Source organism: Heptranchias perlo, unplaced genomic scaffold, assembly GCF_035084215.1.
Source record: "Heptranchias perlo isolate sHepPer1 unplaced genomic scaffold, sHepPer1.hap1 HAP1_SCAFFOLD_59, whole genome shotgun sequence".
NCBI lineage: Eukaryota > Metazoa > Chordata > Chondrichthyes > Hexanchiformes > Hexanchidae > Heptranchias > Heptranchias perlo.
This window is the reverse complement of record NW_027139612.1, coordinates 4200335-4222502: the sequence shown is the minus strand read 5'-3', so window position 1 is coordinate 4222502 and position 22168 is coordinate 4200335. Positions and strand designations below refer to the sequence as shown.

General features: G+C 46.1%; 1 non-coding gene across 1 annotated transcript; it reads left to right on the top strand.

Annotated features, from left to right (window-relative positions):
* The first annotated feature begins 21665 nt into the window (after positions 1-21665).
* trnam-cau (transfer RNA methionine (anticodon CAU)) lies at positions 21666-21738 on the top strand. The gene has a single exon. It is a non-coding gene; the product is annotated as a tRNA-Met (tRNA).
* Positions 21739-22168: the final 430 nt, after the last annotated feature.

The window sequence follows — 22168 nt, the reverse complement described above, 5'->3', positions numbered from 1 at the left end:
GCGAAACACTAAATTCAAAACCTTTTGCTTACTGCAGCACACCAAAAGATTTACTGCCCTTGACCCCTCTTTATCGAAGCTTAGGAATTCCGTGGGTGATGGTTTTGCTCAAAACTGACAGCAGTTTGTTTCCGGACATTTCCCCAAGGTAATAAAGTGAGTGGAAAATCCGTGCATCGATCCCGCAAGTTTTCGCATACGAAGCACGCACTTACCATTTGAACTAACTCGCCAAATGCAGTAAGGAAATTGCCCTTCACAATAATCGCTTCACACTCGCCTCAAAGCAGCGCCACGAATTGCACCCACCCTGAATATATTCAATACTTTGCTCCAATCCGCGGTATCGAGCATCAGCAAGTGAGCAACAGCAGAACGGGAAGGCTCAGTAATCGTGAATGATGCTGAGAAGAGCCCGAGCCTGTGGAAGCAGACGAGGTCATCGGAAAAGAACAGCCGCCCCGAGCTTGAGGAAACAGCGAGAGCTCTGTCTGTCTGACTGACTGACCGATCGAAGGCTTATTTGCCTGAAAGTGAGTGCGGTTTGACGTGTTGTTGCTCAAAGGCACTCCTTGCTGGTGAGCAGAGGCAAGTGCTCGAGCAAAACTGCCGTGTTCGGGCAGACACAGAAAGCTTTCAGGTTTGAGAAAGGAAAAGAGATCTCCTGTACCTCAGCACCAACATGTTAAGCTGTCGGCTGCCTGTAAAGTTAAGAAAGCGGCCTTGAGATAATTGCTGCTTACTCCAAAAGCACGCGGGCTTCTTCAATCCAGATTTAAACCCGCAACCTTAGGATGACTTTGTTTCTGAGCATAGTCCTCTGCACTACCAGCTGAGCGATCGAAGGGAAGCAGCCAAGATTGCTCTCTTTGGTAAATATTCACTGTGCGCCTTTTGACACTCCCGGACTCGTGAAGTCACGTGGGCATGACCGAGACTGACACGGAACCTGCTCTTCCCACAGGTATGAGGGAGTGTGAGCTGCTCCTCGCTCTCCACTAACTGCGCCAGTGCAACAATGGGTTACGTGTCGAACTACAGGTCAGAAGATTGTAGGTTTGATTTCGAACTGGCTCGAAGGTTTCTGCACACTTTTTTTATCACAAAATATACCTTATTTCATAAAATGTAAGAATCTACAGATTTCAAATTAAATATCACAATTTCAAAGCAATACAATTCAAAATAATACAACACAGATTGTAAACAATATGATCTCAATATTACAGTTCAACCACAGCACATATTGCGCAATACATGGTGACCAAAACAAGGTGGGATGGCCCTACACGGTTCATTTTACCATGGAGCCTTCGTGTCGACAGCACCTCGCGTCCCGCAGCACTTACTCCTGGACCTTGGAGTGTGCAGGTCAGCAACACTCGGTCGTGGGCAGCTCCTTTAGATGGAAGGTCAGCAGGTTTCGGGAGGACCAAAGTGCCTCCTTCACCGAGTTAATGGTCTTCCAGCGGCAGTTGATATCTGTCTCGGTGTGCGTCCCAGGGAACAGCCCGTACACCACAGCGTTTTGTGTTACCGAGGTTCGCTGATGACTGCAGAGTGTTCTGTTCCAATCGCAACCCCTCAAATAATGAAGCATTTCGAGCCCGCATGCAGCAAGACCTGGACAACATCCAGGCTTGGGCTAATAAGTGGCAAGTAACGTTCGCGCCAGATAAGTGCCAGGCAATGACCATCTCCAACAAGAGAGAGTCTAACCACCTCCCACTGACATTCAACGACATTACCGTCGCCGAATCCCCCACCATCAACATCCTGGGGGTCACCATTGACCAGAAACTTAACTGGACCAGCCATATAAATACCGTGGCGACGAGAGCAGGTCAGAGGCTGGGTATTCTGCGGCGAGTGACTCACCTCCTGACTCCCCAAATTCTTTCCTCCATCTACAAGGCACAAGTCAGGAGTGTGATAAGAACACAAGAACATCTGAAATAGGAGCAGGAGTAGGCCAATCGGCCCCTCGAGCCTGCTCCGCCATTCAATAAGATCATGGCTGATCTGATCCCAACCACAAATCTAAAGAACACAAGAAGTAGGAGCAGGACCCGGCCACTCAGCCCCTGGGTCCTCTCCGCCACACACAGGGCATTGTCCGATCCGAACACAGCTTCATGTCCAATTTCCTGCCCGCTCTCCATACCCCCTAATTCCCTTTACTTCTCGGAAACTGTCTATTTTTGCTTTAAATTTATCTAATGATGTAGCTTCCACAGCTTCCTGGGACAGCAAATTCCACAGACCTACTACCCTCTGAGTGAAGAAGTTTCTCCTCATCTCAGTTTTGAAAGAGCAGCCCCTTATTCTAAGATTATGCCCCCTAGTTCTAGTTTCACGCATCTTTGGGAACATCCTTACTGCATCCACCCGATCAAGCCCCTTCACAATCTTATATGTTTCAATAAGATCGCCTCTCATTCTTCTGAACTCCAATGAGTAGAGTCCCAATCTACTCAACCTCTCCTCAAATGTCCACCACCCCATCCCCGGGATTAACCGAGTGAACCTTCTTTGTACTGCCTTGAGAGCAAGTATGCCTATTCTTAAGTGTGGACACCAAAACTGTATGCAGTATTCTAGGTGCGGTCTCACCAATACCTTATATAACTGCAGCAATACCTCCCTGTTTTTATATTCTGTCCCCCTCGCAATAAAAGCCAACATTCCGTTGGCTTTCTTGATCACCTGCTGCACCTGCATACTAACTTTTTGATTTTCTTGCACTAGGACCCCCAGATCCCTTTGTACTGCAGTACTTTCCAGTTTCTCGCCATTAAGATAATAACTTTCTCTCTGATTTTTCCTGCCAAAGTGCATAACCTCACATTTTCCAAAATTATATTGCATCTGCCAAAACTCCGCCCACTCACCCAGCCTGTCTATATCCCCTTGTAGGTCTATTATGTCCTCCTCACTCTCTACTTTCCCTACCATCTTTGTATCATCTGCAAATTTTGATATGTTGCACTCGGTCCCCTCCTCCAAATCGTTAATATGGATTGTAAAGATTTGGGGACCCAGCACCGACCCCTGTGGAACACCACTGGTTACTGGTTGCCAGACCGAGAATGAACCATTTATCCCAACTCTCTGCCTCCTGTTCGATAACCAATCCTCCACCCATGCCAGAATATTACCCCCAATCCCGTGATTTGTTATCTTAAGCAATAATCTTTTATGTGCCACCTTGTTGAATGCCTTCTGGAAGTCTAAATACACTATGTCCACTGGTTCCCCTTTATCCACCCTGTACGTTATATCCTCAAAGAACTCAAGCAAATTTGTCAGACATGACTTCCCCTTCATAAAGCCATGCTGACTTTGTCCTATTAAATTATGCTTATCTAAATGTTCCGTTACTGTCTCCTTAATAATCGACTCCAAAATTTTACCCACCACAGATGTTAGGCTAGCTGGCCTATAATTTCCAGCCTTCTGCCGACTACCCTTTTTAAATAACCGTGTTACATTAGCAGTTTTCCAATCTGCCGGGACGTCTCCTGAGTCCAGGGAATTTTGGAAAACTATCACCAAAGCATCCACAATCCCTACTGCCACTTCCCTCAAGATCCTAGGATGTAAGCCATCAGGTCCAGGGGATTTATCCGCTTTGAGTCCCATTATTTTACTGAGTACCATCACCTGAGTGACTTTAATCGTATTTAGCTCCTCCCCCCGTAGAGCCCCCTGTTTATCCAGTGTTGGGATATTCTTAGTGTCCTCTACCGTAAAGACTGAAACAAAATATTTGTTCAGCATTTTTGCCATCTCCATGTTTCCCACCATTAATTTCCCGGTCTCATCCTCTAAGGGACCTACGTTTGCCTTCGCCACCCTTTTTCTTTTTATATAACTGTATAAACTCTTGCTATCTGTTTTTATATTTTTTGCTAATTTCTTTTCATAATCTAACTTCCCTTTCTTAATCAATCCTTCAGTTACTTTTTGCTGTCTTTTGAAGACTTCCCAATCTTCTATCCTCCCACTAAGTTTGGCTACCTTATATGTCCTTGTTTTTAGTCGGATACTATCCTTGATTTCTTTACTTAGCCACGGATGGCTGTCATTTCTTTTACACCCTTTTTTCCTCAGTGGAATATATTTATTTTGAAAGTTGTAAAATAACTCCTTAAATGAACACCACTGCTCATGTACCGTCTTACCCTTTAATCTATTTTCCCAGTCCACTTTAATCAATTCCGCTCTCATACCATCATAGTCTCCTTTATTCAAGCTCAGTACGCTTGTTTGAGAATCAACCTTCTCACCCTCTAATTGGATATGGAATTCAACCATGTTGCGGTCACTCATTCCAAGGGGATCCTTAACGAGGACATTATTAATTAATTCCGACACATTACACAGGACCAGGTCCAAGGTTGCCTGCCCCCTTGTAGGATCACTGACATACTGCTCAAGAAATCCATCCCTGATGCACTCAATGAACTCTTCCTCAAGGCTGCTCTGCCCAATTTGGATGGAATACTCTCCACTTGCTTGGATGAGTGCAGCTCCAACAACACTCAAGAAGCTCGACACCATCCAAGATAAAGCAGCCCGCTTGATTGGCACCCCATCCACCACCGTAAACATTCACTCCCTTCACCACCGGCGCACTGTGGCTGCAGTGTGTACCATTCACAGGATGCACTGCAGCAACTCGCCAAGGCTTCTTCGACAGCACCTCCCAAACCCGCGACCTCTACCACCTAGAAGGACAAGAGCAGCAGGCGCATGGGAACAACACCACCTGCACGTTCCCCTCCAAGTCACACACCATCCCGACTTGGAAATATATCTCCGTTCCTTCATTGCCGCTGGGTTAAAATCCACGAACTCCCTTCCTAACAGCACTGTGGGAGAACCGTCACCACACGGACTGCAGCGGTTCAAGATGGCGGCTCACCGCCACCTTCTTGAGGGCAATTAGGGATGGGCAATAAATGCTGGCCTCGCCAGCGACGCCCACATCCCGTGAACGAATAAAAAAAAGGTGTTGGGGATGAACCGGGATGGATACCAATGCATCTCTCTCCATGCCTTCTGGGTGAATGGGGCAGTCCATCGGGAGGTGGATGATAGTCTCGCCATGCTGCAGTCTCGAGGTCAGCTAGCGGTGGTGCTCAGATCCGTGCATGTTGGAAGGACTGCACTGGTAGGCCTTTCTCACCACCGTCCAGGACGCACCCTGGCGCCTTTTGGTCAGTTCCGGCGATGAGACATTCTGCCAAATGGCATCGGCCGTCTGGTGGAGGAACTTCCCGTTCGGATCCACCCCCTCCTTTCCCTGCAGGATACCGAGAACGTTCCGTCCCGATCACTGTGTGAGGGCTTTGTGGTCAAAGTGGCTCCTCCTCAGAGACTTATCCACCTGGGACAGGTGGTGGGGGATGGTCTGGCTGGACGGGACATCCTGCTTCCGGTCGGCCAGTGTAGAAACTGAGCACGGTGATTTTTCCGCAGGCTCGGCCTCTTCTCAGCATCATTCCTGATTCCTGAAACTTCCCGTTCTGCTGTTCTGGGGAATGAGGTGGGTCAAGCAGAGCAAGTTTCAATGGGGAAACATTTAGGGAACGGCAATCATAGTATCATGAGGTTTCGATTAGTTATGGACAAGGACACGGAGCAATCTAAATACATTCATTGCAGGATTGACAATTTCAGTGGGTTGAGATCGGATCTGGCCCGAGTAAATTGGATTCAAAGGTTGGCAGGCAAAACTGTAATCGAACAATGGGTGGACTTGAAAGAGGAGATGGCATGGGTACAGTCGAGGTACATTCTCACGGGTAGGAAAGTTAGGTCAATTAAAGCCAGATCTCCCTGAATGAGGAAGGAGATAGACACTCGTTCCAGGCACTCACCACTCAAAGGGTGGTGAGTGTCTGGAACGAGCTGCCAGAGGCAGTTGTAGAGGCAGGTACAATTTTGTCTTTTAAAAAGCATTTGGACAGTTACATGGGTAAGATGGGTATAGAGGGATATGGGACAAGTGCAGGCAATTGGGACTAGCTTAGAGGTATAAACTGGGCGACATGGACATGTTGGGCCGAAGGGCCTGTTTCCATGTTGCAAACTTCTCTGATTCTATGATTCTATAGACAGTAAGTTGAAGCAGAGAAAGTGGGCGTATGACTGATTTTGGTTGATAATACAAGTGAAAACCAGGCTAAATATAGAAAGCTCAGAGGGGAAGTGAAAAAGGAAATAAGGGGGGCAAAGAGAGAATATGAGAGTGGACGAACACAAAATGGAATCCAAAAGTCTTCTGCAAGCTTGTAAAAGTAAACGGGAAATAAGAAGAGGGGTGGGGTCAGTTCGGGACGAAAAAGGAGATCTCCGCATGGCGGCAGACGGGATGGCTCAGGCGCTAAATGAGTACTTTGTATCATTCATTATCAAAGAAGAAGATGCTGCCAAAGTCACAGTTAAAGGGAAGGTAGTTGATACACTGGATGGGCTAAAATTTGACAAAGAAGAGGTAATAAAAAGGCTGGCTATGCTTAAAGTACATAAGTCATCCGGTCCAGATGCGATGCATCCGAGGTTACTGAAGGAAGTCAGGATGGAAATTGCTGAGGTGCTGGCCATAATCTTCCAATTATCCTTAGATACGGAGGTGCTGCCAGATGACTGGAGAATTGCAAATGTTACAGCCTGTTCAAAAAAGGGTGTCAGGATAAACCCATCAACTACAGGCCAGTCAGTTTAACCTCGGTGGTGGGGAATCTTTTAGAAAAATAATCAGGGACATAATTAATAGCCACTTGGACAAGTGTGGATTAATAAAGGGACTAATTGGACAGCCCTTTCAAAGAGCTGGCGTAGGCACAGTGGGCTGAATGGCCTCCTCTTGTGCCGTACCTACTATGAAAATATGAAACTGTGAACAACAACTTGAACGCCATAATCCTGAAACTAAATGGCAGCCAGTAAGGCAGCAATCTCACTGAGGGGCAAGCTGGACATCTTACCGAGGGGCAAGGTGGCCATCTTACTGAGGGGAAAGGCAACAATCTTACTGAGGGGCATGGCAACCGACCTACAGGCGGGCAAGTGGGCAATGTCAAACAAATTGTCCGCCATGAAGCTTAAACAAAATGCTCCCCCTAATCCTGAAACAAAAAGGCCAACGGTAAGGCAGCCATGAGGGGCAAGGTGGAGCTTGTTATGGTGAGAGACAAGGAGAGGGTTCATTTGCTGTTCCTGTTAAATCACTTTTGCACTCTAGTTAAAGATAGAAACTGAGTGAGTTTGGCATTAGCTGGTGTTTAACACAAAGACAGCGGTGCAGTGATGGAATTAAAGACCAAAATATGAACTTCTGCAAAAAAATGGATCAACATTTGGTTATTCGGACATAATGGTTACCGAGAAGGAGAGACCAGACATTCGGATGAAAGGTCAAATGCGCCATTTTGTGTAGCGAATGCAATTCTAATTGTATTAAAGAAATGAGAATAAAATTGGACTCAATCTGAATGTAGTTCTGATCTGGGATTTGGTTAATTTCTCCATTATTCATATTTTTCTGTAATCTGAAACAATAACAGTATTTGTAACAGTAACAGATCAGGAGAGTGCTGCGGGACCCTGTCCAGTTTAGTAACACAGCAGAAGGGGTAAGAATACAAAGCGATTTATTACGGAAAACAGCAGATCACTGGGAAAGTGACACATGGTACAGATGGAGGAGCAAAAAGGTGCAAAGTGATTTTACACTTTAATTTGGGGCAATGACTTTTTATCTCCACGAGGTTTGATTTTATTATTAACTTAATGAGCTCTTTTTACTAAAGAAACTTCAGGCACAAAATAACGGCGTCATAAAGTAAACAATCATTTATTATTATTAATACACTAGAAAAATTGACATGAGAATTTAAACAACATCTTGGGTTTATGTCCGATTTAGAATTGCTTTAACACCAATAAAACAACAGAGTCTGAATTCCGAAACTGTATAACCGCTTGGAAATCAAATGTCGATCTTAGACTAAGCCGATAACAATAGTTACATCCTTATGATTAGCTCAAGCCTGCCGGGAAGATTCCAGGTATTTTGATGGATACCATTGTAGTGTAACGTGACTTTCTCTTCTAGCCAGGTTATCTGCTTCACAGGCAATCAAAAAACCAGCATCGAGGCATCAAGCTATGATTTGGCGAGCGGTCATGAAGGTTCCAGGTGAGGTGGTGCTGCCAGGAAGCGAAAGGTTGGAGCAGATGTTGTGGATCTGTGTCTCTCTCCATTTAACTTCTGCCCAGCTGCTAAATACCCTTTTAACACAGAATCACACCTCTGGGACGGTGGCTTATCAACAATAGGTTCCTACAAATACAACTCACGATTGATTGACACTTCACTTGCTTTCTCTCAGTGTCCACAAAATAACCGAGTTAAGTCGGCAGGTGTTCAAACCACCTCTAGCCCTTCTGGAATCGTTCTTGTTGCTATGGTGATCTATCCTCTGCGATGTGATGTTTTACAATGTGTCATTAACAATCCTTTTAACAGCCCTTCCTCCTCTTAAGAGTCCTTTTTCTTCAGACACACTGAAGCCGATTTAGTCTCAGCCTTTCGTTTTGCAAATGAATATTTACTCCACAGAGCAGCTGGGAAACTCCTGCAGTAAGTAATGGTCAGGGTCAGGTACACAAGACTGAGTGACTTTATTGTGTAGTCTCCAAACATCACCTCTCTCTTTGTTTTCCACTGTGGACCTACCTTTTCCCCTTTCCTTCTCTATATCTGTCTCGTCCTCCTTCACCTTTCAACTATTTTTGTTCTATTCTGTTTGTTTCTCACTCTCTTCAGCTGTGCTTCTGTCCACTCCTTTTTCTACGTTCCTATTTGACTTCTCGATCTCTTCTTTGCATCTGTTTCTGTATTTCATTCCATCTCTCTCAGTCTCTGTTTTAATCTTTGTAGGTCTCCCTCTCTCCTGTTCTCTATTATTCTCCCTGCTTTCTGTTCCTCTTTCTCTCTTTCTCTTACTGTCTTATTAGGTCTGACACTCTCCTGCTCTGACTGTCTCTCTCAGTCTCTAGTTATTTTGAATTGATTTCTTCTGTCTATTTACCTCTCCGCTCCTATCACTTTGTAATTATCTGTCAGTGTCTCCCTCTCATTCCATCCATGTCTGTGTCGTCTCTCTCTCGTTTTATATATATGTATATATATATATATACACATAAATACAGATACTTTCTTTCTCTCTTTATTTTTCTCTCCTGTCTTATTAACCTACTCTTTATTTCTCTCCGTCTCCGAGTAACTCTGTCTCTGCCCCTCTTTCTTTCTGCACTTTTGTAATTGGGTACATCTATTTTTTCCTTGTGTTCTCTCTCCCACTGTCTCTTTCTCTGTCACTCTTTCTGTCTCTCTCATTCACTCTCTCCCCCGCTCTCTATCTCCCTCTCTGTCTCTCTGTCTCTGTTTCTCTCTCTCCCTCACTCTCTCTCCCCCTTTCTCTCCCTATCTCGCCCTCTCCCCCTCTGTCTATCTTTCTCTGTCTCTCTCTCTGCCACTCTCAATCTCCCTCTTTGTCTTTGTTTCTCCCTGTCTCATTCTCTCTCTCTCCCTCTTTCTCTCCCTCTTTCTCTCTCTCTCTCTCTGTCTGGCCCTCCCCCTCTCTCTCTCTGTCACTCTCTCTGTCTCTCACGCGCTTTCTCTCTCTCTGTCTCCCCCTCTCTCTCTCCCTCTCTCTCATCATTTATGTGGAGCAAACACATTCTGATCAGGTCCACAGAAGTGACTTTGATTTCCAGCTTTGCGGTCAGTTAATTAAAGTCCAGCTGAGCTCTTTAGTGCCGCCATTTTGAGCAACAATTCACGTGCCATCTGCAAAGCAAACCCTGCCTCAATCGGTCAGATTATCAATAAAATATCATCTCAGAATCAGACTTAAGATCATGTCAGGACTCTGTGCAGCGAATATAAAATGCAGTGTCCATCCGCGGGAATTGTAGTGGATGGAGTATGAAATGGGATGTCGTTCTAGTGCTTGAAACCCTTCAGCTGATTCTATGATTTCAATGATTTAACAATTAGATTGAGTGGGTATTTCACCGCGTTCTTCAGCTCTTCTCTGAATTTATTCTGGGTCAGGACATAAATACACGTGTTTGTGCAGGAACTGAGAAGCTGTAGCATCTTTGATATTTGTTGTGTGATATAATTTGGGTCAGTGTAGGAGTAATAAAACCGAATGCCTGCAATTCGCAGATAAATGTAAAATACAGCCTGTGTCAGCCACAACAGTATAAAACTGCCCGATATACTGAAGAGTAAAATGATGGATTTCTTTCGGTTCTCCATTTCTGGATCACTCTGATTCTCTCCATTGCTGCGGCCCCGGAGTCCCCTGCGGACTCGACTGGACATTAAAATACGCCTGACCGTCAGAACATTGAACAGTAAGATCAGACAGAACGGGATAAAAGGGGTTAAAATGAGGTGAAACATGTCAAATGCGGCCCATGCGGGGGAAGTACGGAAGCTCAGCATCGTCTCACAACCCCAGGGAACATTATCAATTATATGTATAGGTGTAAATGTAAAGCACCAGGGCACACATTCTAAACAGCCCAGCACACTCACTGTTCCCAATACCACAGCCGCCGTTCTCTCGGTGCAATATTTAGATTTCAGCTTCTCACAACAAATGGCCACAAATCGATCAAAAGTGAAAGCGACTGTGAACCAGACAGAAACACCCGTGGCTGCAGAACCCAAGAAGGTAATAAAACTACACACAGGAGTAATATACAGGAATGGCCATGGATTATACATCGAATTAATCCACACCAATATCACACTAATGATAACGACCATGAGATCGGCCACTGCCATTCCCACCAGGTAGACACTGATACATTTGGAGAGACCGCACTTTCCTCGGGACAGGACCACAATCGCCACCAAGTTAACTGTAAGAGAGAGAAAAGGAAGCAGAGAAATTACTGATCAGACCTGGAGCCAAAGCAGCAGATTGAGAGGGTCTGGGGTGAAATTTCCAGCATTGTACCTGCATCGAAGAGTTGAAAGTGATTCATTGACCTGGGCGGCGCTTTCGGACAGAGAGATGTTTTGAAACACAATGATCAATAATGAATTGGGAGATGGACACAGAAAATGAATAATGTGAGCACCGGATCCACTGGAAGGCCTGAGTGAGGGCACAGTGCCGGTGGGGAAGGGAGAAGGGGTTTTACATACCGGGAATCCAGCGGATTAAAGCAGGATTTGGGCTCCAGACTGACGGGAAAGAGAGGGTCAGGAAGGTGAGGGGACAGGAGGAGGTGCAGCTGGTTTGTTGCTCTGGGTTAAGAGGGTCGACAGGGTCTGGCACTAATCGGGAAAGGCAGCTGGAGACCGAGCAAGTGAGTGGGATTGGGAGGGACACAAGAAAAATGACATGTAGGAGCTGGAGGGGAATCAGGAGTAGATGGTTTGGGAAAGCGTATGAACTGAAGCAAGGGATGAGGAGACAGAGGATTCAATGCAGTGGGAGGAGAGGCTGGGATTCACAGGGAGAGACTGCAGCAGAGTGTGAGAGGAAGTCTAATCTATAGGTCCCACTAACACAATCCAAATAATACATTCAAAAGTTCATTCCTGTGGTTAATGATATCAGGGAACCTGTATGGTTATAAAATGTGTTCAATAAATTTACTTTGTGCATTCAAATAAAATTAAATTGATATGTATTAATTAAATCAACCTCATTGTTTACTGAATTCAGCCGAGCTTTAAAAATACAGCATCCGAATAATTCATTACGATCAAAAAATTTCTGATTCTATTCTTGAAGTAAATTGTAATTATATTTAGTGTTAAGTTGGAAAACAAGGAACATTCACAAAACAGACTGAGGACCTGACAGGGATATAAACACGAGGAGCGAGTCCCACAATAAAAACTCACCCAATCTGACCACATCATAATAACACCTTCAAATCACATTTTCCCTGTTTAATTGTACTGGGAGTTTCAGCAGTTCATTCTGATGAATTATTCACACCACAGCCTTTCGCTTTCCCTCTCAGTCGCCCTCTCTATCACTCACTCTACTCTCTTTCTCAAGTCCATTTTCGTATCCGATTAAATCCTATCATCCTGTGCCTGCATTCTGTTCACCAGTCCCGTGTTCTACCGATCCTATTCTCAGTGTTAGTTTGTTCAATAGTGAAGCCTCTGTGGAATAGTTTAATGTTTCCACAGATCATTCAATTCTTCCCCAGTTCATCTACACTGTTCATTTCATCTACAAATCATGGAATAAACACAATCTAATGCCTCTTCCAGACAGATCTCATTATAATTGAGATTATTCTCCTGTAATTATAAAGTAAAGGGAGAGATGGCGGGATTGTTCTTTTAACAAAACGCCAATATCATACTTGTAATCTACAGATAAATATAAGGGATCCTGATTACAACAGGAACAGTGGAAACTGATACATCATATCATCAAAACATTTCATTTTCCAATCAAGTCCAGGAAGAGAACGTGAATTCATCCACAGTGAAGCAGAGAAGGAGATGTGAAAGAGTCAGCAGTAAACTCAGTTCAGTAACCAGACATCTGAAGCGGCGTCAGATACACACACAATGAAATAATATTTCTCAACAGTGATCACCAATAAATACATTGAAATCCCAGTTAAGCTGAAGCATGTTATTGGGGAGGGGAACACTGCACTGCCTCCTTGTAACACTGAGACCGTGAGGTGTCTCATTATCAATCACTAAAAACACATTGATGAAAACATATTCTATTGCAGGTTCGTTCCACAACATGAAACTATTAACAGTTCCTGATGGTCTGATACTAACTCTTAACCCAGACACCTGATTCCAATGCATTCAGTGCAGAGAATAATTCAGTAACAATGCCAGTGTTGGATATAGAAAGATCACGACAGTTATAATGTAACTGCTTCAGACCGAGCTTTTAGAAGTTAAGGACATGCCATTATTCAACAATACATTCAGTGCAGAGAATAATCCAGTAACAATGGCAGGGTTGGATATACAAAAATCATTACGGATATATTGCAGCAGCTGCAGTGCTGAAAGAGCAGAGACTTAACACATTCCATCACTCAACCGATAGTACAGTACAGGCGACTGCGTGGAACACGCAGGGAGAAAATATAATTTGCCAAGCACAGCAGCAAAGTTAACAGCGATTTACACAATTAACAGATGAGATAACGGCTCACCCGGAACTCCAACGGCTGCAAGAACAGGATAATAAATGCGTTGTATCTGACCAAGCATTAAATCATGCATTTCTGTGAGAAGCACTGACTTCTGGCAGATGTAAACCACGGTTCTAGCAGGCACTCTGAGCTGATCCATTCCAACAAGCCCTGATTTATACAGGGGATAAGTCTCCACTGACACGGTTTTACCCCTGACCATTGCTATTAGTTACAGGCAGTTTAACAAACATATTACATCAGCAGCTTTGACTTCGATGTAAATAATGTGGTGAATAAAACACTAACATCTCAAAGTCCAGGTCATTATCTTAATCAGATCTCTCCAATGAATAAAGTTTAAATCTGTTCTCATACAGGACTGATCCAATAATAATGAGCAGCTCCATTTACAGTTTTTATATCATTGTATTGACCATGTTCACTCCTGGTGATTTATTTATAAATGTTACCGATTCTCTGCAGTGTCGACTGAATCCAGCAACACAAGCAGACGCGTTTAAATCTGTTCCTGCAGTTTCCCAGTTAAAACATGAATTGTGAGTCTCTGACACGAGGACAGGTAAAGGGCAGGTTGAGGATTGCAGCCTAGAAATGACTGTGGGTGATATTAGGGGACGGACACTGAACGTGTCCCATTGACATTCCTCTCTCCGCTATTTTACTGCAGATTTTTACCCGTTTATTCTACATTGGTTAACGGCTCAAGTAAAATTGGTCCCGTGTAAAACCGAGCTGAGATCGTGACCCGATTTGACCTCCATCACAAAGGCCCCGTGATTCCCTCACCCGACTCCATTTCTTCCTCAGCCCTTTGCCCATTCAAACCCTCATCAATGCCTCTGTCCTCTCCAGACTCCATCACTCCAATGCACTCCTGGCCGGCCACCCAACCTCCATCTTACATAAACGTGAGCTCGCCCAAAACTATATAGTCCGTGTACAACCAGCACCAGGTCCTGCTCGGCCTCACTGACCCTCACTGGCTCCCAGTTCCATATCACTTAAATTTAAAATTCTCATCCTTGGGTTTAAATCCATCCATGACCCACCCCTCCCCATCTCCATACCTACAGACAATCCACCCATCACCTCCTCATTCACCGGACAATGGCCTCTTTTGCTGGGACTACCCTCGCTTGGTTCCACTCACCTATCTGATCAGAGCCAGGAGAAGCTTCTCTTCCCACCCTATCACCGTTATCTCTGATCTTTCTAATGGTTCAATCCTTGGCTCCCTCCTCTTCCTCATCCACATGCTGCCCCTTGGTGACACAGTCCGCAGACATGGACCAGCTTTCAGATGGGCGCTGACCAAACCACCGCCTCGCTTGACCCTTCCAATCTCTTTGTGTTGTCAGACCCACATTCTGTTTTAGATGAGCCACAATTCCCTCCAGTTAAAAAGTGCGCAGTCATGACCTTTTCCCCCAAAATCTCCACATCCTGGCCACAGAATCCATCCCCACCGCTGTTTTTTTGATTGGTGAGTTGCTCACCAATCACCAAAGCCCTTTCTGACCTGCACTTGATTCCAGTATCCAAAGCCTGTAGTTTATTTTTATTCTTTCTTACACTTCAATCAATCATGGCCTCACCCCTCCCTATCTCTGTAACCTCCTTCATTCTGACACCCCCTCCCAAACACTTTGCTCCTCCACCTGTGGTCGCTTGTGTATCCGTAGTCCATTTGCCCTACTTTTCACAGCCGTGCCTTCAGCCATATCCACGTTCCAGAAAGCACAACCTGAGCCCCTCCATCTCCCTCTCCCACTTTGAGGTTTCAGACGTGGCTCAATGATAGCAGTCTCGCCTCTGAGTGAGAAGGTTGTGAATTCAAGTCTAACTCCAGAGACTGAACACATAATCCGGGCAGATAACACAGTGCAATTCTGAGGGAGCTCTGTACTGTCGGAGGGTCAGTACTGAGGGAGTGCTGCACTGTCGGAGGGGCAGTACTGATTGAGTGCTGGACTGAGGGAACACAGTACCGATGGAGGATCAGTACTGAGGGAGCGCAGTACTGTCGGAGGCTCAGTACTGAGTGGGTGTTGCACTGTTGCAGGGTCAGTACAAAGGGAGGGCTGCATTGTCGGAGGGGCTGTATGGACGGAGTGCTGCACTGTCAGAGGGGCAGTACTGCAGGAGTGCGACACTGTCATAGGGTCAGTAGTGAGGGAGTGCTGCACTGCCGCAGGGGCAGTACTTAGGCAACGCTGCACTGTCAGAGGGTCAGTGCTGAGGGAGCACTGCACTGTCCTAGGATCAGTACGCAAGGATCGCTGTACTGTCGAAGGGGCAGGATTGAGGGTGTGCTGCACTGTCGGACGGACTGTACTGAGGGAGTGCTGCACTGTCGGTGGGGCAGTACTGAGGCAAAACAGCACTGTCAGATGGTCAGTACTGAGGGAGCGCTGCACTGTCGAAGGGACAGTATCGAGGAAGTGCTTCACTGTCAGAGGGTCAGTAGTGAAGGAACGCTGTACTGTCGAAGGGGTAACATTGAGGAAGTGCTGCACTGTTGGAGGGTCAGTGGTGAAGGAGCGCTGCACTGTCGAAGGGGTAACATTGAGGAAGTGCTGCACTGTTGTGGATGCCGCCTTGCAGACGAGACGTTAAACCGAAGCCCCATCTGCCTTCCCAGGTAGATGTAAAAGATCCCACGGCATTATTCGAGAAAGTGCAAGCGAGTTCTCCCCGGTGTCCTGGGCAATATTTATCCCTCAACGAACATCACTAAGACCGACTTTCTGGTCATTCATCTCATTGCAGTATGTGGGGCCTTGCTGTGTACAAATTGGCTGCAGCATTTACTACATTACCACAGTGACTACACTTCAAAATCAGAGAATCATAGAATGGTTACAGCACAGGAGGAGGCCATTCGGCCTATCGAGCACGTGCTGGCTTTATGTAAGAGCAATCCAGTTAGTCCCAATCCCCTGCTCTACCCCGTAGCCCTGCAAAATTTTTCACTTCAAGTATTTCTCCAATTCCTTTTTGAAGGCCATGATTGAATCTGCTTCCACCAACCTTTCAGGCAGCGCATTCCAGATTATAAAAAATTGCTGCGTAAAAAAAGTTTTTCCTCATGTCGCCGTTTGTTATTTTGCCAATCACTGAAATGATTTTGAACGCTTTTATCAAATCACCTCTTAACCTTCTCTGCTCTAAGGAGAACAATCTCAGCTTCTCCAGACTCTCCACGCAACTGAAGCCCCTCATCCCCGGTACCATTGTAGTAAATATTTTCTACATCCTCTCTATCTACTTCACATCCTTCCTAAAGTGTGGTGCCCAGAATTGGAAACAATACTCCAGTTGTGGTCGAACCAGTGTTTTATAAAGGTTCCACATAACTTCCTTGCTTTTGTACTCCATGTCTGTATTTGTAAAGCCCTTGACGCCACATGCTTTTTTAACCGATTTCTCAAACTATCCTGCCACCTTCAAAGATTGGTGCACATATACCCCCAGGTCTCTGTGTTCCTGCAAACCCTTTAGAATTGTACCATTTAGTTTGTATTGCTTTTCCTCTTTCTTCCTGCCACAATCGATCACTTCACACTTCTCTGCGTTAAATTTCATCTGCCACGTGTCCGCCCATTCCACCAGCCTGTCTATGTCTTCTTGAAATCTATCACTGTCCTCATCACTGTTCACTACATTTCCTATTTTTGAGCCATCTGCAAATTTTGAAATTGTGCACTGTACACCAATTCTAATTCATTAATCTATACCAAGAAAAACAGTGGTCCCAGCACCGACCCCCGGGGAACACTTCCTCCAGTCAGAAAAACAGCCGCTCACTACTACTCTCTGTTTACTGTCACTTAGCCAATTTTAAATCGATGCTCCCACTGCACCTCTAATTCCATGGGCTTCAATTCTGCTGACAAGCCGATTATGTGGAACATTATAAAGCAACTTTTAAAAGTCCATATACACATCAACTGCATTGCCCTCATCAACCCTCTGTTATCTCATCAAAAAACTCAGTCAAGTTAGTTAAACACGATTTGCCTTTACAAATTCATGCTGACATTCCTTTATTAATCAACACTTGTCCAAGTGTCTGTTAATGTTTTCCCGGATTATCGTTTCTAAAAGCTTCCCCAACACCGAGGTTAAACTGACTGGCCAGTAGTTGCCGGGTTTATCCTTACAACCTTCTTTGAACAAGGGTGTAACATTTGCAATTCTCCGGATCTCGGGCACCACCCCCATATCTAAGGATGATTGGAAGATTATGGCCAGAACCTCTGAAATTTCCACCCTTACTTCCCTCAGCATTCTTGGATGCATCCCAGCCGGACGGGGTGACTTATTTATTTAAATACAGCCAGCCTTTCCAGTAGTTCCTCTATCAATTTTTTAGCCTATCCAGTATCTCAACTACCTCCTTTTTTCTGTGACTTGGCAGCATCTTCTTCCTTGGTAGCGACAGATGCAAAGAACTCATTTAGTACCTCAGCTAGGACGCGGGGACATAGCCTAACAATGAGAGCCAGGACTTGCAGGATTGAAGTTAGAAAATGCTTCTACGCACAAATGGTGGGTTAAGTTTGGAACGCTCTTCTGCAAATGGCAGTTGATGTTAGCTCAATCGAGAATTCAAAATCTGAGATTGATGGATTTCTGTGAACCAAGGGTAAGAAGGGATGTGGGGCTAAGGCGGATATATGGAGTTAGCTCACAGGTCCACCCTGATCTGATCGAATGGTGGAAAAGGCTCGAGGGGCAAAATGCCACCGCCACTTGCTGCCTCATGATATGTGCCAGCTTCTCCTGCAAGAAAGCGGGACGTGTGTCTGGGTGATGTTCCTATCATGTTTGAATAGCTGCCAGTGTGTGTGGCCTGTGAGTTGTGGGTGGGCGGCTTGCAACGGTGGTAGTGGGTAAGGGTGAGAAGGTTGAGTACTGATGGAAATAGTTTGTTGGTATGTGGGTGATGGGGGGTGTAGTGCGTGGAGCAATGGGTGCAGCTATACATGTAGTTGGTAGGAGACGCCACTTGACAGTTGACCTCACTCATCTTGACCACTCATGTCAAAGCATTTAACTTCTTCCTGTACTGCATCCATGTTCATGATGCTGTGCGCCTGACATTGACCTCATCCCCTCGTGCCTCCCACTACCTTTTGGATGTATGTCTGGAGGATATCTTGCCCTCCGCTGATACAGGATGTCCCTCCTTCAGTCCACCTCTTGCACCAAGGCCTCTGGTGAATCAGCAGAGAACCTTGGTGCACGGACTCTCAGACCGGCGGATTGGTGAGGTCTAGCATGCAGATTTGGAGGATGTGGGATTTAGTGGTGCACAACCTTTATTCAACATTTTAAATTAACTCATCAGTATGTAAAAATAGGGATGGGACCTGCATCTGTGCTTTCCGTGTGCGATGTCTGAACTCTGTTCAGACTCTGTACAGATATATTCGGCATAAGCTGCACAGAGAGACCTCTGGTGATCAGCAGCCTGAAGGAGGAAGAGTTCTCGGTGCCGTCTTCACAGACCGACATACTGAGAATCAGCAAGTCCTTTCATGCCGGGCTCTATGACGCGAAGCCCAGAGACAACACGGCCTCCCAATCCTTCCTGTCCTCTCTCTCTTGGAGGAGAGCGAGCGGGAGAGCCTAGATTGGTCACTGACCTTGGACGAGCTAACAAAGGCCGTCTGGTCCTTCGAGAAGAGTAGATCTCCCAGGAGCGATGGTTTACCCGTTGACTTGTACTCGGCTCTGTGGAACTGGATAGACCCAAACCGACTGGAAGTGTACGGGGGTATGCTTCTGGCAGGTAGCATGTCAGAATCCATGAGGAAAGCCTTCATCACACTCATCTACAAGCGGAAGGGGGAGAGGAAAGAAATCTGAAATTGGCGACCCATTTCCTTGCTAAATGCTGACTACAAGATTCTGTCGAAGGCCATCGCCGACAGGCTCGAATCTGTTCTGGAGCGGGTGATCCACCCGGATCAGACCTGTAACTGTACCCGGCAGGAAGATCTCTGATAGCCTTGCGCTGCTCAGGGAAACGATCGCCTACTTGCAGGACAGAGGGGTGAACACATGCCTCATCACCCTGGACCAGGAGAAGGCCTTCGACAGAATATCCCACGCATACATGATTAACGTGCTATCCAAAATGGGGTTTGGTTCAGCGATTGGATCCGACTGCTCTCCATGGTCATCCATTGCACAGTCCAAATCAATGGGCGGGAGTCAGAGAGTTTTCCGATCAGATCTGGAGTCAGACTGGGTTTTCCTCTCTCTGCGGTCTTGTTTATGTGTTGTGTCGAGCTGTTTGCTGCGTCCATCAGAAAGGACACCATAATCAGGTAGGGTGACGATCCCAGGCAACGGAGGCTCTCAGGTTCAGGCCTCCCTGTACATGGATGACGTCACCGTCTTTTGATCCGATCAGCAGTTGATCCACAGACTGATGGACATCTGCGATCGTTTCAAGCTGGCCTCGGGGTCCAGAGTGAACTGCAATAAAAGTGAGGCCATGTTCTGTGGCAGGTGGGAGACCCCATCCTTTGTTCCTTTCCCCATCAGGTCCGACTACCTGATGGTGTTGGGGATCGGGCTCGGGGGGCCCCAGGACTCCACCAATAAATGGAAGAGCGCATCGCCATGGCCAAACAGAAGCTTGGTATGGTGGGAGGGGGCGAACCCTCTCCATAACCAACAGGAACCAGGTGATAAAGTGTGATGTACTCGGGGTCTTGTTCGACGTGGCCCAGGTCTGGCCCATTCCCCACAGCTCCGACATCACAGTCAACCGAGCTTTCTTCCACTTTGTCTGGAGGGCCTAAGTAGTATGCGTCCACAGGGACACCATGTACAATACACTGAGAAAACTGGGTCTAACCAACCGTTCAGCTGGACTGTCCCCCACCACCTGTCCCAAGTGGAGAAGTTCCTGAGTTGGAACCACTTCGACCACAAGACCGTCAGACAGTGGAACGTTCAGAGGGCTCTGCAGGAAAAGGAGAGGGTGGATCCGATCGACCAGTTCCCCGACCAGATGGTTGATGCCATTTGGCAGAACGTCTTGTCGCCAGAACTGACCAACAGGCACCAGGATGTGGCCTGGATGGTGGTGAGAAAGGCCCTCTCAGTGCGGTCCTTCCAACACGCATGGAATCTCAGCATCACTTCGAGCTGCCTTCAAGGCTACGGGAATGGGACCGTCGTCTGTTTCCTGGTGGACTGGACCTTCATGCAGAATGTGTGGAGAGAGAAGCGTTGGTATCTGTCCCAGTTCATCCCCAACACCTCGGTAACACAGGACGCTGTGCTCTATGGACTGTTCTCCGGGAGGCACACCGAGACATATATCAACTGCTGCTGGAAGACCATCAACTCGGTGAAGGAGGCCCTTTGGTCCGCCCGAAACACTCTGGTCTTCCAGCTGAAGGAGCGGTCCACGACCGAGTGTTGCCGACTGACACACTCCAAGGTCCAGGGGAATGTGCTGCGGGATGCACTGAGGCACGGTGCGGCCTATACAAGGGCTCTATGGGGAAAGAGCGCCGTGTAAAGCCATCCCACCTTTTATTATACAGAATGTATTATAAGACATACACAGTGTATTGTATTGAAATAATGGGATCATAGTGTGTGCGATCTGTTTTGTATTGTTTTGAATTGAAATTGCGAACTTTAACCCTGAACTTTATGTATCACTAAATTTTATGAAATAATGTATATTTTGAAAATTAAAAAAATGCTGCTCAACGGCACTCCTTTGAGCAGCGAGAGACCTGTCCAAAAGACTGACAGAAGTCTTTTTTGCCTGAAAGTGAGTGCGGTTTGACGTGTTGTTGCTCAAACGCGCTCCCTGCTGGTGAGCAGAGGCAAATGCTCGAGCAAAACAGCTTTCAGGTTTGAGAAAGGAAAAGCGCCAACATTTTAAGCAGTGAGCAGTCTGTAAAGTTAAGAAACCGGCCTTGAGCTCAATACCGTTTACTCAGAAAGCACGTTCGTTATTTTGAGCCAGAATTAAACTAACAATTTAAGAGTGATTTTGCTTTCAAGTTTTAATCTCTACAAGTTTTCCACGCTACCAGCTGAGCTATCGAAGGGAAACAGCAAAGGTCCCTCTCTTTGGTGATTGTTCACCGTGCGACTTTTGACACTCCCCGACTCGTGGAATGGCGTGGGCATGACCGAGACTGACTCGGTACCTGCTCATACCGCAGCGCTGTGAGCGTATGAGCTCCGACTTACTCGACACACCTTTGGCCAGTCGAGCAATGGGGAACGTGTCTGACCAAAATTCAGAAGGTTGTTGGTTCGATTTCCACCTGGATGGAGAGTTTTTGCAAACTGCCGATTAGTTTATGATTTTACACCTTGCAAACTGTCCTACTTGATAGAGCTGCCTGGAGATTTATACATCAAGTGCCTTCTTAGCGCAGCAGGCAGCGCGTCAGTCTCATAATCTGAAGGTCCTGAGTTCAATCCTCAGAGAAGGCATCTTTAAGCTTTTTTTCCCCCATCTTTGCTCAAGACCAAAATCAAGAATTTTTGCTTCCTGCAGCATATAAAAAGATTTGCTGCCCCTTGACCTCTCTGTACCGTAGCACGCAGTGAAGCTTAAGAAGTACATGGACCATGGGCTCGCTGAAAACTGACACCACTTTTGTTTCTGGACAATTGACCCAAGTCAAAAGGTGAGTGGAGAATGCAAGAATCGATCCTGCGATTTTTCACATGCTCAGCGAGCACTCGACTTGAATCGGAGAAACATTCCAGCATGGAAGGAGGTCATTCGGCCCATCGAGACCACACCAGCTCGATGCAAGAGCAATCCAGCTAGTCCCACTCCACCGCCCCATCATTTTTCCTGATGTCATCTTTGGTGCTTTTGCCAATCACCTTAAATCTATGTCCTCTGGTCCTTCAC